Here is a 17564-nt window from a genome sequence, read left to right as displayed (position 1 = left end):
ATGAACTGGCCGGCAGTAATCGTCGCATCAACTATAAATTTCTGAAGATTAAACGTGGCATGGAGGCGTCACTGGTGCAGCTGCAACATGCCATGGATATCGCAAATCGCCAAAAGGATTTTATGCATTTAAATGTGAACGGTCGGGATAATAGGGTACGTGTGTGTTGTCACTGAAATGTTGGTGTGTGTGTGTGTGAGAGAGAATGGGAGAGCGTGGGAGAGCGAGAGAAAGAACGTCCGCCTCTTTGGGGGGATTTATTTTAGTTTTTATTTTGTTAAAAAAATTGAATTTATTAATTTGTGCTGTTTTCTGTGTGTGAGGATGTATTTGAAAAAAAAAAATATATGTATTAGAATCTTTGCAACTGAAAAATTTGGGAATATGTTTTAAACAAGGATATTGAGTATTAAAATGCGTTTTTACAATGTTGAGCAACAATATTTTAAGGGTAATTTTTATAATTACCTTCTCCATTTTTCTTGGAGCATAATAAAAGTACCCTAAAATTAGGTTTTTGAAATACAGGGTGAGATGAAAAAGCTGCAACCAACTTCAACTTCTAAGCCACTCGTCCGACAGCTGTTAAAATTATTCTAGTGCCAGCTCATTATATTGTTTACAAGGGTACAAAAGCATTTTGGTGAGAATTTTCCAGGAAAAAGCTATTCGTGATGGAATTCGAGCGTGATAGTGTGATTTCTGTATATTTGACTGGAAAACCACAAGCGACTATCGTGAGAGCACTCCAGCATTTTAATGCGAATAAATCTTTTGTGTCTCGTACCATCGCTTGTTACCGTGATAGCGTTACTGGTAGCGTAGCCCGACGTCAAGGAAGTGGACGGAAGAAAACAGCAACAACGGCAACCAGCAGAAATGGTTCGAAAAGCCTTTATCGAACCCCGCGTCGCAGTGTCCGAAAAATGGTTCGTGAGATAAACATATCGCAATATTCCATTCGGTAAATATTGGAAAATGAACTCAGGTTAAAGCCATTGAATCCAAAAAGTGCAAGAACATACTCTGCAACGAAAAGAAAATAGACTCATAAGAGCTAAAGAGTTGCTTCGCTTGGCCGAAAGTGGTGAACTGCCGAATGAGAAAACATTCGTTGTCCAGCAATTTGTAAACGAATAAAATGATCGTGTTTACTTGCAGCTGAAAATGTGCACCTTCGGTTGGCCACAAGAACTCAAGCGCTGGCCATGGTGATGTTTTATGGCGGCCCATAACAGGCGATGGTCGCTCTCCGCTCGTATTAATCGACCGTGGCATCAGAAAAAATGCTGAATATTATCGCGAAAATATTCATTTTGGCCGCAGTCCTTAGACATTCCAAAAGGACTCAGCACCATAGCACTTAGCAAAAATGGTTACGAAATGTAGTTCCTAGCTTCATTTTGAGCGCATAATGGCCACCAAAATCTCTGGATACCAATCCGTTGGACTATTGTGTCTGGAGTATTTAGGAAAGCAAGGTTGGATCTAAAAAATACCAAAGTGTCGATCACCTCAAGCAAACGCTTCGCCGAGAATAGGCCAAAATACCGCAGAGCAATGTTCGGGCAGCGTGCGACGGTTTCATTGGCCGTTTGAAGACCATAATTCGTGCCAAAGGTAACCAATTCGAACAAATCAAAACTTATTCTAAAATTGCATGCTATTTCCAACATTTTTTTCTTTCATTTAATGAAATAAAAAAAATTAAAAATGATGGCATTTGACTTTGTTGCAGTTTTTTTATCTCACCCTGTACATACAAAATGTCGTTATCACTTTTACCCAATCCTTGCTTGAAAATCCCCTAAGCTTACGTTATAACTTTTCTATATCTCAAAACTGCGAAGAATGCGATGGGTTTTGTCTTTTTTTTTTTGAGTCAGTAAAATATATCTGTGACAACTTCAGATATCGTAGAGTTCTTTCAAAGAAATCTGAGTCCATTGGAATCCTCAGCCCGGTTGACACTACTTTTTTAACAATTATAGTACGTATTTGCAAAAATACCACCAGATACCATTTCTCGATACCAACAGAGACCATAATATGAAATAGAGCATTCCAGTCCTATCCCTTCACCCTATACCAAATATAGTACCATTTACCACTTTTCGTACAAAAAATAGGATGCATTTCCAAATCACCGCTAAATCTCAAACTCAGATACCATCTGTAATCTATATATATCTTTACCCAAAACCAAATATGGAATACCAGGGATTCCAAAATGAACAGCGACTCTAATACCAAATTTTAGATTTCAAGCACTATCTGTTCACCCTATGACAAATTGTACCAAATATCACACTATTCAGCGACTCTAATACCAAATTTCAGATTTTCAACACTATCTGCTCACCCTATGACAAATTGTACCAAATATCACACTATTTAGTACTTTTCTTGCACCTGTAGTACGCATTTCCAAAGCCATTTCTTAATACAAAACCTACCACTACACAACATCAAAGACATTTTCCCAAATTCCAAAGTTGATACTATTTAGTACTTATTACGTACTTTTTAGTACGTATTCCCAAATCCCCCGTAATGTATTAACTAAAGCGCACTGAAGGTGATGCGGATGCCAAACTTTACAATTCCAACTCAATATCTTGCATAAATATGTATTTCCAAAAACTTTAGAATGAGTTTAGATTTTTTCGAATTGGTCACCTATGCCACGAATTATGCTCTTCGAACTTTCAATGAAACCGTCACTCGCTGCCCGAATGTTGCTCTGCGGTATTTTGGCCCATTCCCGGCGAAGCGCTTGCTTGAGGTGATCGACACTTTGTGTTTTTTTTAGTGCCAACCTTGCTTTCCAAAATACTCCACACGTAATAGACATAATAGTCCAACGGGTTGGTATCCAGAGATTTTGGTGGCCATTGTGCGATGGAAATGAAGCGAGGAACCTCATTTTGTAGTCATTCTTGGGTGGCGCGTGCTGAGTGCGATGGTGCTGAGTCCTGTTGGAATGTCCAAGGTCTGCGGCCAAAATGTTTGCGTATCCAAGGCTTTAATATACCCTCCAGAATACTTTCGCGATATTATTCGGCATTTATTCTGATGCCACTGTCGATTAATACGAGCAGAGAGCGACCATCGCCGGCGCTTGAGTTCTGGTGGCCAACCGAAGGTGCACATTTTCAGCTGACCTCTTGGACAAGTAAACACGATCATTTTGTTTGTTTACAAACTGCTGGACAACGAATGTTTTCTCATCGGAGAAAACCAAATTCGGTAAATCACCACTTTCGGCCAAGCAAAGCAACTCTTTAACTCTTTTGTGTCTCTTTTCTTACTGTTGCGGTGTAAGTTCTTGCACTTTTTGGAATTTCAATGGTTTTACCCCGAGCTCATTTTTCAATAGTTGCCGAATGGATATATGCGATACGTTCAGCTCACGAGCCATTTTTCGGCCACTGCGACGCGGGTTTCGATCAAGTCGCTTCTTTACTTTTCGAACCATTTCTGCTGATGTTGCTTTTTTCTTCCGTCCACTTTCTTGACGTCGGGCTACGCTACCAGTATCACGGTAACGAGTGATGGTACGAGACTCAAAATATTCATTCATATTTAAATGCTGTAGTGCTCTAACGATAGCCATTTGGGGTTTTCCAGCCAAATATAAAGAAATCACACTATCACGCTTGAATACCGTCACAAATAACTTTTTTTCTGGAGAATGCTTTTGTACGCTTGTAAACAATATAATGAGTTGTCACTGGAATAATTTTAACAGTTGTCGGATGAGTGGCTTAGACATGACAGCATTGTGAAGTTCGTTGCAGTTTTTCAACTCGCCCTGTATATTCTTGATCAGCATAAAATTCTATGTCGATTTAACGATGACGGCCCGTCTGTAGAAATAACTCTAGCTTCCGAATTAATCGAAGTAGGTTGATAAAATTTTACTTAAATATCTGCAGGACTTTTGGGCTATACCGAAACGTAAACCTACACATTAAGGTATAGCCCCATATAATGGTTCCTTCCTATTTTCGGTCCTTTGGTAATATAAGCGGCATTATTCACCGGAATTGTTTCAAATTTGGTATTTGAAGTTCATAATGGATACTACAGCCCACTCGTAATTTTTTCATCTCACCCTGTACACACCTAAATCCAATTTCAGATTTCATCTTAGAGCTCATCTCTCATTTTCATCTTACCCGTATCCGTCCACGCAATAACAGATTTAGTACCATTTGCTACCTTTAGTACGCTTGCTGAATGCATTGCCAAGCCCAATACTTTATCTTAACCCTACCCACAAGCAGAGATTCCATTACCAACATTTTGAAATTCCATATCAAATTCCAAATCAACCATATTGTTTCTAATTTAGTACCATTTAGTACATTGGTTACACTTAGTACACATTTCCAAAAACACTATATTTTTTACCTGTATCCAATAGTTTAATATATCATAAAATAAATATGTCACAAATGTTAATAACAGTCGCACATAGTCAAATTGTCAAACATAGTTGCGATCTCGATCTGACTAATTATGGCATGCCATGGAAACCTCATTACATACATATTTTGCAAAATATTATTCCCACCTCGGCAGCAAGTAATGAATATTTGCTTTGCAACTAATGATAGCTGTTAACCCCATTACAACATTTTGTTAATATTTAATTATAGGCGGTAACAACAACAACAAAAAATATGGTTAATTAACTACAATTACACAACTAATTAAGTATCAGTTTAATTAACTCGCCTACTTATACATGCAAACAAAATTCATCTACACCTGCCAGCAGCTTGCGTGTGTGTGTGTGTGCGCTCGAATTCACATACCTGTCATTCGAATCTACTGCTGGGTTGGCTGGCTGACTGGTTTGTTGGTTGACTATGCACGAGTGTGTAGTTGTGGCTTCATAAGCATTTTCATTGAATTTCAAATGCTGACATTCTTTAACACCACCGACTACCCCAGCACATTTCTCCATACATCATCAGGCGGGATGTGTTCCTCCTCTACTTCGTCTTCTCCTGTCCCCATCCCCATTTCATCTTTACCAACACGAAATGCATGAAATGAATGTTTGAATATTTATGGTTGATCAAAATACTCACCCGTTCAAGCATCCACTCACACTCACACATACACTCACATACATATACACATAGCAATGTCCTCGTCCTCATTAGCACATCAAAGCCAACATGATATTCCACCAACACACACTCACACAAAATTCCTCGAATAGATGCTGGCGAGTGAATACTGCGTGCCTCCATGCGATTTGTCAAGAAACGGTTAAATAATTTAACCGAAACTTAGTTATGAATGTGGGCGCAAATGCGGACTCATAAATTCCATGTCAATGAAATCCGTTTATAATCATTTGGAACGTGATGGGGACATATGTACATCGATAGAATGAAACTGTGGTGGAATATACAGCGGTATATATAAATCATTTGTAGTGGAATTTGTGAAGTTGTGAATCTGAAGGTATTCGTATTTTGGAAAGGGTTATAATAGACGGAAATCAATTAAAACCAGTAAAGAAAGTCTTAAAGTCGGGCGGGACCGACTTTATGATACCCTACACCACTTTGCTAATTTAGTAGAGCTCCGCATAACAATTAAAAGTTTTTATGGGAGAATTCAATCATACGCGCTATGATTATAACCATAATTTAACAAGTAAGCAAAGGCTACAGTCGAGCGGGACCGACCGTTGAATACCCGATACGATACAGTTTATATAGGCGAGATACTCGAAAGAATTGCACAAGATATTGTGACAAATAATAAAAGAATACCATCAGGTTTCGTTCTCTAATTTTCGAATAAAAGCAACTTAAACTTATTTGCTCATTTCCAATTTATTGGTAGATGTTGCACTTAAATGGTCCTGCTAGATCTGGAACCAATATTTCCCTAAGACCTATAATCTCTCAGAAGTGGCAAAAGATGAACATTTATTATTGGTTTTTGACTGAAACGCATCTATATGAGATACAGACATTTGACTATATTCTTCAACGAAATCAGCGTTAACGAAATAGTCGGAAGTGCGTCTTTTCTGTATTTGTGAATTCTCCAAAAAGTCACTGGAATGGACATTTTCGTATTTTGTCTACAAAAGTTGGCAAATTATTTCACACAATGAATATTTTTGGATGGCCATCCAAAACTGCTTGGCTTTTGCAATGTCCGGTAACCCCCATTCAAATGTGCGTAAGGATCGGGCGATAGTTACGACCTGCTGACAATTTTGCAGTTTTTTGGTCCATTTTAACCCCGATCATCTCCAAAAAGAGAAAGCTACAATTCTGACCCTCATCTTATCCCCATGCAAAATTTCGTAAGGATCGGGCCATAAATGCGATCTGTATATGATATCCTGATATCCTAACTACTTAGTTTTGTTAGCTGTAGAAATATTACCAAATGTTTAATTCAAAATGAAAATATGCCAAAAATATGACAAAATTGAAAAAATATGAGAAAATTTTACAAATTCAATATTTTCATCTTTAGAGAGATATTTTTATGCGATTTTTTAGACGTTTTTTCTTTCCTGCCAAGAGGCCATTCTGAATTAATGAGAACTGTCGAAATCAGTTCAGCCGTTCTCGACATATAAGAGATCTTTCAAGCATATCTTCTTTGATAGACATATATATCGCACATATTTTGCTATATATCTGATTTGTTGGATCTTAACATCAATGTAAAGATCAGAAGTAACCTTGTCATGGCTTCGTGATTTCGCCAGGATTTAAAATATTCGCGGTTTAAAGAAAATTTTTGAATTTTTTCAACACAAAATATATGGTCTATTTTAGCCGCTAAATATTATCCGATGACCACAAAAATTGGTAGGCTTCTTCCCCGCCCTAAACTCTAGCTACATCCGAAGTCGATTGGTCTATAATTGCGACCTGTAGAGCAACTGCAAAATCAGGAATTTTTTCAGTTTTTGGTCCATTTCAACCCCTAAATATTATGCGATTATCTCCAAAAGAAATAGGGTTCTATTCTGGCTCTATCCCCACCTCCATTCTAAATTTCGTGAAGATCGGGCCATAATTGAGACCTGTAGAGTGATTACAAATTAACATGGACAGACGGACAGACGGACAGACGGACATACATAGCTAGATCGACTCAGTTCGGCGAGCTAGGAAGATCCATATATACTTTCCTATGTGGGAAACCAATATTTCGAGGTGTTACATAAATTCTGCCCCAATCAAATTTATAATACCCCCAACACATAGTGTTGTAGGGTATAAAGATCAAAAGACAAAATATGCCGAAGCATTTGTATCTTTTAAATTCGGACTTGTATTGCCCATTTGATATATATATCCAAATCATATCCAAATCCTGAATATCGTTGTTACGGAGTGCATATTACGGTTGTGGGTAACAAATACAATATATCGGATGAACAATATATATGGAAGCTATAGCTACATCTGAACCGATCTTCACCAAATTTGACATACTAGCTGCTAGACTCAATTCGGCCGTAAGTGCCAAATTCCATCCCATTTAGACACATATTAGACGTTTGGTGCACAAAATAGGGTAAATCGGACGAAGTTATATATGGGAGCTATATCCAAATCTGAACCGATATCGATAAAATTTGGCAAATGTATTTCTGAGCTGTATTTGATATATTTCCCCAAAGATTGTTGTTGCAGAGTGCATATTACGGCTGCGGAGGACAAAAATAACAAATCGGATTAACAAAATATATGGGTTCTATAGCTATATCTGAACCGATTTCGATCAAATTTGGCATACTTATTTTCAGGCCTAATTTGGGCGTATATGCAAAATTCCATACAATTCGGGGTGATATTTCACGTTTGGTGCACAATAAAAAGTAAATCGGACGAAGATATATATGGGAGCTATATCTAAATTTTGACCGATTATCTCCAATTTTAATAGGGTCCGTCCTTGGGCCAAACAAATGATCTGTGCAAAATTTAATCTGGATCCGGACAAAAAAACCTGTACTTTGTTTACAAAAATACATAGACAGACGGACGGACGGACGGACGGACGGACATACATAAATCGACTCATAATGTGATTCTATGCAGATCATCAAAAGGAACTATGGTCTATCTCGTTTCCTTTTGCCTGTTACAAACAAATGCACAAAGACATAATACCTTGACCACCTTGTGGTGTAGGGTATAAAAATATTTTTCATAAATCGGAATTTTGTTTAGTAAATTGTTTATGGCAAATACGATTAATTCCAGTTCCTAGAATCTGGGCATTGGTCATATGGGAATTTTGGATTTTAGTGTAGTTGTGAAAAATATTGAGCTTTAGTTAGCTAAACAATTGAGCTTAACTCTGAGTAGAGTGTGGCTTCGGTCTGAATTAACGACGGAGTGAGTCCTCAAAAACTAAGATTAATTATTGTTTTCGTTGTGAAATTTTACTCAGACATTATTGTTACCCTTGGGATGTTTGATACTGAAAAGGGGGAGATATCGGTCCATTTTGACACATTCAGGTACATCCACATTTCCGGTGTTTTGAGTAGTGTTTTAAGGTACTTGTAATAATTATTAATTTACACCGGATGAACATGGCCAGAGTCAAAGGACTATTTTAAGTTCCAGATCAATCTGCAATATATCTATATTAAATATTAAAAATGAGTGGAAATGCGTTCACGCAATCTTTCGAACGAATGTTTATTTTGCCAGTAGGCAGGTTAAGTTCGTAAATGGGTCATGTAGGTTCACGTTTTCATATAGCCCCCATATAACGGTACCTCCCGATATTCGGTATTTTGATGGTTTAAGCGGCATTATTCACCGGAAATGTTTCAAAATTGGTATTTGAAGTTCGAAATGGATACTACAGCATAGGACAGAAAATCAGTATTTTTAAGATTTTAACAGCATTTTAAACGGATTTTATTTTTTGAAAATTTCCAAATTCGTGCCAAATCATGGTATTCAAAGTTCGGCCCGGCCGAACTTACTGCTTTTTAACTTTTTTTTTTTTAATTTTTTTTGAATGAAAACAAAAAATTTCGGAAAAAGCATCAAATTTAAGAATAAGTTTAGACTTGTTCGAGTTGGACACCTTTGGCACGAATTATGGCCTTCAAGCAGCCAATGAAACCTTCACACGCTGCCCAATGTTTCTCTGCGGTATTTTGGCACATTTCCGTTCTTGGCGGAAGAATGGCTTAGAAATGACAGCAGTCTGAAGTTGGTTACAGGTTTTTCATCTCACCCTGTATATATGAATCTTCCTATGTCGCCGAGCTGAGTGGATCTATCTATGTATGTCCATCTGTCTATGTTAATTTGTAATCATGCTACAGGTCCCAATTTAATGAAATTGAAAATGGAGGTGGGCTTAGGGTCAGAATAGAGTCCTATTGTTTTTGGAGATGATCGAGCAATATTTAGTTGTTGAAATGGACCAAAAACAGTACATTTTCCTGATTTTAGAGTGCTCTACGGGCCACAATTGTCAGACCCAACAAAGTATATATATTCTTGATCAGCGTAAAATTCTAAGTCGATTTAGCGATGTCCGTCTGTCTGTCTGTTGTAAACACGCTATCTTTCGAACGAATTGAGATAGAGGACTAAAATTTTGCACACATGTTTATTTTTCCAGTAAGTAGGTTAATGTATGTCCACGTTTTCATATAGCCCCCATATAACGGTACCTCCCGATATTCGGTATTTTGATGATTTTAGCGACATAATTTACCGGAATTGTTTCAAATTTGTTATTTGAAGTTCAAAATGATACTACAGCCTAAGACAGAAAATTGTCTGTGCAGGTCCACGTCTTCGTATAGCCCCCATATAACGGTACCTCCTATATTCGGTATTTTGATGATTTTAGTGTCATTATTCACCGGAATTGTTTCAAATTACATGTTAAGAGTTCGTAACGGGAACTACAATCTGTACAGAAAATTGTCTATGCAGGTCCAGGTCTTCGTATAGGCCCCATATATCAGTACCTCCCTATATTCGGTATTTTGACGAGTTTAGGTACAATACCCACCGAAATTGTTTGAGATGTCGTATTTGAAGTTCTTAATGGATGCTTCAGCCTATGACAGGAAATTGGCTATGCTGGTCTTGGCCTTCCCACAGCTTCGATATAACGGTACCTCCTTATATGATATTTTGATGATTAAAGCTCCATTATTCACGGTTTATTTCAAGTTTCGAATTTTAATATGGTAATGGCTTATGACAAACAATGCCTTTGTAGGTCCTCGTCGTGTAGACCCCATTATAACGGCTATATGTGGTATTTTTATATTTTAACAGAATTTTTTAAGGATTTTTTTTTTTTTTTGCAAATTTCCAAATTCTTTCCACGTATTCAAAGTTTGGCCCGGCCGAACTTACTGCTTTTTAATTTGTTTGAAGATGTAAATGGGACAAAAAAATTAAACTTTTCCTGATTTTGCAGTCGCCCTACAGATCACAATTGGAAACTAAACGACTGGGAATTTTTCATGGGAAGAGAGTTAGGACAGGGATGAATTCTAGCATTTTGGAATGACCATTGGATTATATTTAGCAGGTATTTAATACCTGTCAGCACGACAGAGAGCGCAAATTTAGAGTATCATCTGGGTAGGGCTCTATGACATCATTTCAAAAACGAAATATTCCAAAATGGATTTGGACTTAAAGGGGCTTCCCACATATTGTAGTGTTGTAGAGTGTCACATGGTCGGCTCCGCACGACTATAGCCTTTGCTTACTTATTTTGGCCATACTTTCATTTGATTTATTTTCTTTTCAATTTATAGTTACATTACATTACATTTCGGACTTATTTCGCAATATTAATTGTTAAATGGTGAAGGATACATGAAGTTCCGTCTGGCAAAATTAGCGCCTTTTACTTTTCCTACTTACATAATGTAGTGTGGTCATTTAAGGGCTTCTGACAATAGTTTTCACATATATATGCAATAGAATTAAAATTTTAGTTTTGAGCTATTTATTATTTGTCATAAGTCAGATTTCTATCTCCAATATTTAACTAAAATACCAATCTCTTGCAAATATTTGTCCTTATCTTTTATTTCTTTGCTACGTTTGTTCATCAATGTATTTGTAAAGCATAGATGGTATTTTTCCTATACACTTGCCTGTAAAACTGTTGTCCTATCTATTGAGGGAGGGGGGTTGAAGAAAAACAAAAAATAGCGCCAGCTTATCGCTAATGGCATAAACTTCCTGTACGTGAGTAAAATTCCGGAATACGTGTTAAGATAGAGAACCAAGAGTAAACCATATGTACAATTCAAATATCCTTCGCCATACCACTGGCCACAAAATCAAATTCGACTCAAACGAACAAGCTTCGCATACAACCACTGTCAAAACAAACGTGCAACAAACAACAGCGAATGGAAGAAGGAGAACTACTATTATTCTCGAGCAGAACAAAATCTGTAACCAAAAACGTTTGGTGGCAATCGTGGCAAATGCGAACAAAAGCAAAAGTTGAAAACTAAATAAACCCCGGGAGCTTGAAACAAAGCGTGGCCATTGGAATGCGAAAGAAGAGCAAGCAACAAAAAAACCAAATTCTAATCAAATCAGAGCGGTAAATATTTTAGCTGGGAAATGTGCAAAATAAACGGACGTTTTGGGTGCAACAAATAATGGGGTGAAGAAGTATTTCTTGAATTAAGTGATGATAGCAAGGTCTATATTCAGAGCAACTCCCATTAAGACCTTTCTTCTATGGAAAACCGATGAGATCGTTTGACTGGCTTCTATGTAGGAAATATTTTAGAGGGTCTGAACGATCGAAAAGAAAATATAATATCTGTAGGGCCTTGGAATTCATCCAGTGTCATCGTGGTAGCCTAAAAAGAACCAGTAAGGAAAGCTCAAAAGTCGGGCGGGGCCGACTATATGATACCCTACACCACTATGCATATTTAGTAGAGCTCTCGTAAAAAGGTTTATACAGAGCATTTCAGAGCTCTATGAGATATTTGGTACAAAATCAAAATCTATCTAATTCTATCGTGCATTTTACGAACTATAGCTATATCTGAACCGATTTTCACCAAGTTTGATGTATTTGATTCTAGGCTGAATTCGGTCAGATTTGCCAAAACCCAGGACATTTGGGCTGATATTGGACATTTGGTGCGCAATCAACACGAAATTGGATGAAGATATATATAGGAGGTATATCCAAATCTGAACCGATATTTGTAAAACTGAAAAAGAAGATATTTCTTGGCTGCATCTGATACCAAATATTATTCTTGTATCGTACATTTTTCGAATTTGAGGGACTTAAAGTACAAATCGGATGAAAGGTATATATAGGAGCTATAGCTGTATCCGACCGATTTTCACTAAATTTGATGTACCAATATTAGCCATTTGCTGCACATTTAATCCGAAATCGGATGAAGATATATTTGGGAGCTATAGCTATATCTGAAACGACTTTTACTAAAATTGGTGTCCTTGCTTCTAGGCTGAATTTGGCCAGATATGCCAAAATTCATGCCATTTCGGTTGATATTGGCCATTTGTTGCACAATTAACTCGAAATCGAATGAAGATACATATGGGTGCTATATCCAAATCTGAACAGATTTTGAGAAAATTAAAAGCGACTACTTTTGGGCTTTATCTGATATCTGGTACCAAATATCATTCCTGTGAAGAGTATATTACGAATGTAAGGGACTTAAAGAGCAAATCGGATGAAACATATATATGGAGCTAGAGCTATATCTGAACCGACTTTTACTAAAATGTGTGTACTTGCCTATAGGCTGGTTTCGGTCGGATTTGCCAAAATTCATGCCATTTGGGCTGATATTGGCCATTTGATGCACAATTAACACGAAATCGGATGAAGATATATATGGGAGGCATATCCAAATCGGAACAGATTTTAATAAAATTAAAATCAACTATTTTTGGGCTTTATCTGATAACTGGTAGCAAATATCATTTCTGTGGACTGCATATTACGAATGTGAGGGATTTAAAGACGAAATCGGATGAAACATATATATGGGAGCTATAGCTATATCTGAACCGAGTTTTACTAAAATTGGTGTACTTGCTTCTAAGCTGGTTTCGGTCGGATTTGCCAAAATTGATGCTATTACGGCCATTTGGTGGTCAATAACCCGAAATAGGATGAAGATATATATGGGAGCTATATCCAAATCTGAACCGATTTCGATAAAATTTAAAACAGCTATTCCTGTGCTCCATCTAATACCTGGTACCAAATATCACGGTTGTGGAGTGAACATTACGAATGTAAGGGATTAAAACACTAAATCGGATGAAACATATATATGCTTGCTATATCTCGTTTCCTTCTCCATGTTACAAACAAATGCACAAAGACATAATACCCTTACCACTATGTGGTGTAGGGTATAAAAACTGCCTACTAATGGTAAAAACATTTAACCCGCCAACATCCACAATTTTTTGCTTTCGCCATTTTGCATTGAACTGTAGTTGTTAGGCATGTGATTTGAATTGACAATATATTTTTTTGGGAATTTCCAAATCGTTTTCCCAAGAACCGTATAGATTTCCAATTCAAAGTGAATTTGAATAGAACAAAAATGCTGCTCGCGTTATTTTAAGTTTTAGTCATGGAGCTGGGCACGTACGCCGTGTTTGTTGTTTGGCGAAAAACAGCGGCAAAAGAAAATCAGTGAAGAAAAAAAGGATTCTGTAGTAGCTTGTGGGAGGGTATTCCATGTATTTTGTAAAGAATTGATGGCTCCTTGTTTTCCAGTTGTTATTATTATGTACGGTTTAGGTAGACTCTTTTTTAGGGAAAATGGAAAAACGTATTGAAAACCATTTAAAAATTCAATTCACACACCAACATTTTGGAATTTGTTTTCTAGGCGATTCTATGGAGGTGACAGTGTTTTATGAAATGAATGTTACTTGTAGAACAGCTGCAAAATCTTTTTTTAGTTTTTGGTCCATTTCAACCCCTAGATATTATGCGATCATCTCCAAAAGCAATAGGCTTCTATTCTGGCCCTATCCCCACCTCCATTCTAAATTTCGTGAATATCGGGTCATAATTGCGACCTGTAGAGTGATTACAAATTAACGTGGACAGACGGACGGACGGACATACATAGCTAGATCGACTCAGCTCGGCGAGCTAGGAAGATCCATATATATTTCCTATGTGGGAAAACAATATTTCGAGGTGTTACAAAATTTTTGGCCCAATCAAACTTATAATACCCCCAACACATAGTGTTGTAGGGTATAAAGACTTCGGATTTATATTCTTTATTATATTCTTCTAGCTGGCCGGGTCCGCTTTAATGCATATTTTTTAAAGCATAATAATTCATAGATCTGGCTCATATTACTGGACCTGGGAGGTATCGTTACATGGGGACTATACTAAAATATATACCTATTCTCAGCTGGATTGATTTTATCAAATCTCATCAATTCGGAATGGTCTCTTGCCCGAAAAGGATAAAATCTATGAAAATCGCGAAAAATATGACTTATTGTCAAAAGTGAATATTTGTTGTTACATTTTTTAATTTTTTTGTCATATTTTATCGCATGCGATTTTTATACCCTACACCACATAGTCGTAAGGATATTATGTCGTTGTGCATTTGTTTATAACATGGAGAAGGAAGCGAGATAGACCCATAGTTACGTTTGCGAATCTTCATTGAATCACTTTTATTTGATGTAGAGCTTCAAAATTTGGCAGAACAATTTGTATTGTTTCTGGAATTGTTGGTATTAAAAATGAGAAATGAGTCCAAGTTTTGATATAGCCGCCATATAACGGTGCCTTCCCATATTCGGTATTTTGATAATTTGTGTCACATTTTTTCACAGATTTGTCTAAAAATTGGTATTTGTGGGTCATAATGGGTTCTAGCTCCTGCGGCGAAACATTTTATATATAAGTCTACGTTTTTGTTTAGCCTCCATATAACGGTAACTCCCGATACACGGTATTTTGATTTTTGCCACATTTTTCCTCGCATTTGTCTAGAAAAAAAATTGTAGTTCGAAATGAGTTTTAGCTCCGGTAGCAGAACATTTTATTTATATGTCCTCGTTTTTTGTATAGCCTCCATATAACGGTACCTTCCCATATTCGGTATTTTGATAATTTGTGTTACATTTTTCACGGATTTGTCTAAGAAATGGTATTTGTAGTTCACCTCCGGTGACGTATCATTGTATATATAGTCTCTATATAAAGTTACCTCCCGATATTTAGCATGTTGATGATTTTGAAAAATTTATACGGATTTTTCTAATAATTGGTATTTGTAGTTCGTAATGGGTTCAAGCTCTGGTGACAGAACATTGAATATCCTGGTCCACGTTTTCCTATAGTGCACAGATAATGTTATTTATACCCTACAACACGATGTGTTGGGGGCATTATAAATTTGATTTGGTTTCCCACATAGGAAAGTATATATGGATCTTCCTATCTCCTCGAGCTGAGTCGTTATAGCTATGTATGTCCGTCTGTCCATGTTAATTTGTAATCACTCTACAGGTCGCAATTACGGCCCGATTCAAGAAATTTAGAGCCAGAATAAATAAAAGTTAAATTTTTCATTAAACCGCGAATATTTTTAATGTCGGCGAAAGTACAAATAGAAAAATTCTGATCGTTACGTTGATGCCGATAGTAAATATGTCGGATATAAATAGCGAAATATATACAGTGTATATATACTAAGGAAGGGGATATTAGCTGGAATGCTTATATCTCAAGAATGGCTGGACCGATTTTTTGTGACATTTTTTATTTTTTCATATTTTTTGCAGCCGTTATAAAGGTCACAAATAGAAACCAAAGGACACGAAGTCTCGCATTATGTTAGAGTTTAGGACCGCGGGTAGAATGGATCACTACTTTTGTATGAAAAAAATACCAACATTACTTACAGGCGATATCCGAAATACACAAAAGGCGATCTTCTGGCTTTTTATGCTGATCATATAGATGAGTCTAAATTTGTTGATAAAGAGGGATCTCTTGCTTTTGGAGATGATGGCAAAATATTTAGGGGTTCAAATGAACCAAAAACAGAAACAATTTCCTGATCACAAAATTTAAGGCAATCGACACGCCTGAGAAGAGAGTTAAGGACAGGGAAGAATTCTAGCATTTTGGATGACGATTGGATTATATTTAGCTGTAAAATGGACCACACCAACTAACAGCACGACGGAGTGCGCAAATATTGGGCAAATGTCCCTGATCAAAAAGCTGAGGGCAATGCTATATAAGCTAATTTCAAAAGCGAAATCTTCCAAAATGTATTTGAACATAAGGGGTTTCTACCATATTGTAGTGTTGTAGGGTATCACATGGTCGGCCCTGCACTATTATAGCCATTGCTTACTTGTTTCTTATAAATTATAAAACATCCTCACCAAAATTTGCTAGATATAGCCGACATTTTAGCCCCCAATTTTGGGGCATGTCTCAAATTTTGAGAATTTTAAGACAAACATTAAAGTTATCACTGGGTAGAAGATATAGAAACTTCTCACAGTTATCATACGGTGGAGGATATAGAAATGTCTACTCGACCGCACTTTTTTTGCCCTTTTTTACACAGAATACCTTTTTAAATCCTTGCTCTTTAACCACTGTACCAGGAAGTCACATGGAATAACATTGATGATATTGCTAAGCATGACACTTACAATGCCAATATCAGTGATTGTTTCGGTTTGTTGGTTGACTGTGATTTGCTGCATGTGGCATCGACATCTTTATGCCGTTACAAACATTTTTTTGGAAAAAGGAGTAGTAGATACAAAACTTGTCTAATCATGTTAGCAACTTCAAAGCCAAACTCAATATCACACAGTCGCATCTGAATAAGGTTGTTTCATTAGGTATCACTCCTATTTTCCGGCCACCAAATGGATGTCGGAAGGTGAGGTTACTTTTCACATAAGGATTTCTTTCAAATGACTTTTAAGGTTGTCATATCTTACCGACCTTCACTTCAAAATTCACACAACCAATTTCCATTAATCCGGAATTGACTGTCACTCAATGGCACGTAACAGCGATTGGCAGACAATATCGTAAACTTATTTATTTCACGGTCACGGTATTGTGTAGTAAAGCAGTCGTTTTTTTCTAACCTCAAATGCTGCGATGTCTGTTTTTGTACTGCGCCCAATATGTGGCTGGAAAGAGCGTGTGAGCCTTGAAAATGTTGACTAAGGGCTGCAAACAAAAGGAGCATGCATAACATGATGTACTTTAAAATAAGTGGAAAATTTCGAGGAAAAAAAAAAAAAACGACGAGGAGATATCCATCGCCGCCGCAACATCATTCGCATCATCGTCATCAGCAGCATCATCGATGATAACGAGGATGGCAGAGGATGCGAATGATGATGGCTAGCCATTAGATACTTGACTATGTCTATGGTTTTGACTGAGTCGAAGTGGTTTGACTGGCTGGCTGGTTGGCTGGTTGGTTGGTAGATTGCTTTGTTGACGAT

This window comes from Musca domestica, unplaced genomic scaffold (assembly GCF_030504385.1).
Source record: "Musca domestica strain aabys unplaced genomic scaffold, Musca_domestica.polishedcontigs.V.1.1 3, whole genome shotgun sequence".
Lineage (NCBI taxonomy): Eukaryota > Metazoa > Arthropoda > Insecta > Diptera > Muscidae > Musca > Musca domestica.
Note: the sequence above shows the minus strand (reverse complement) of the source record.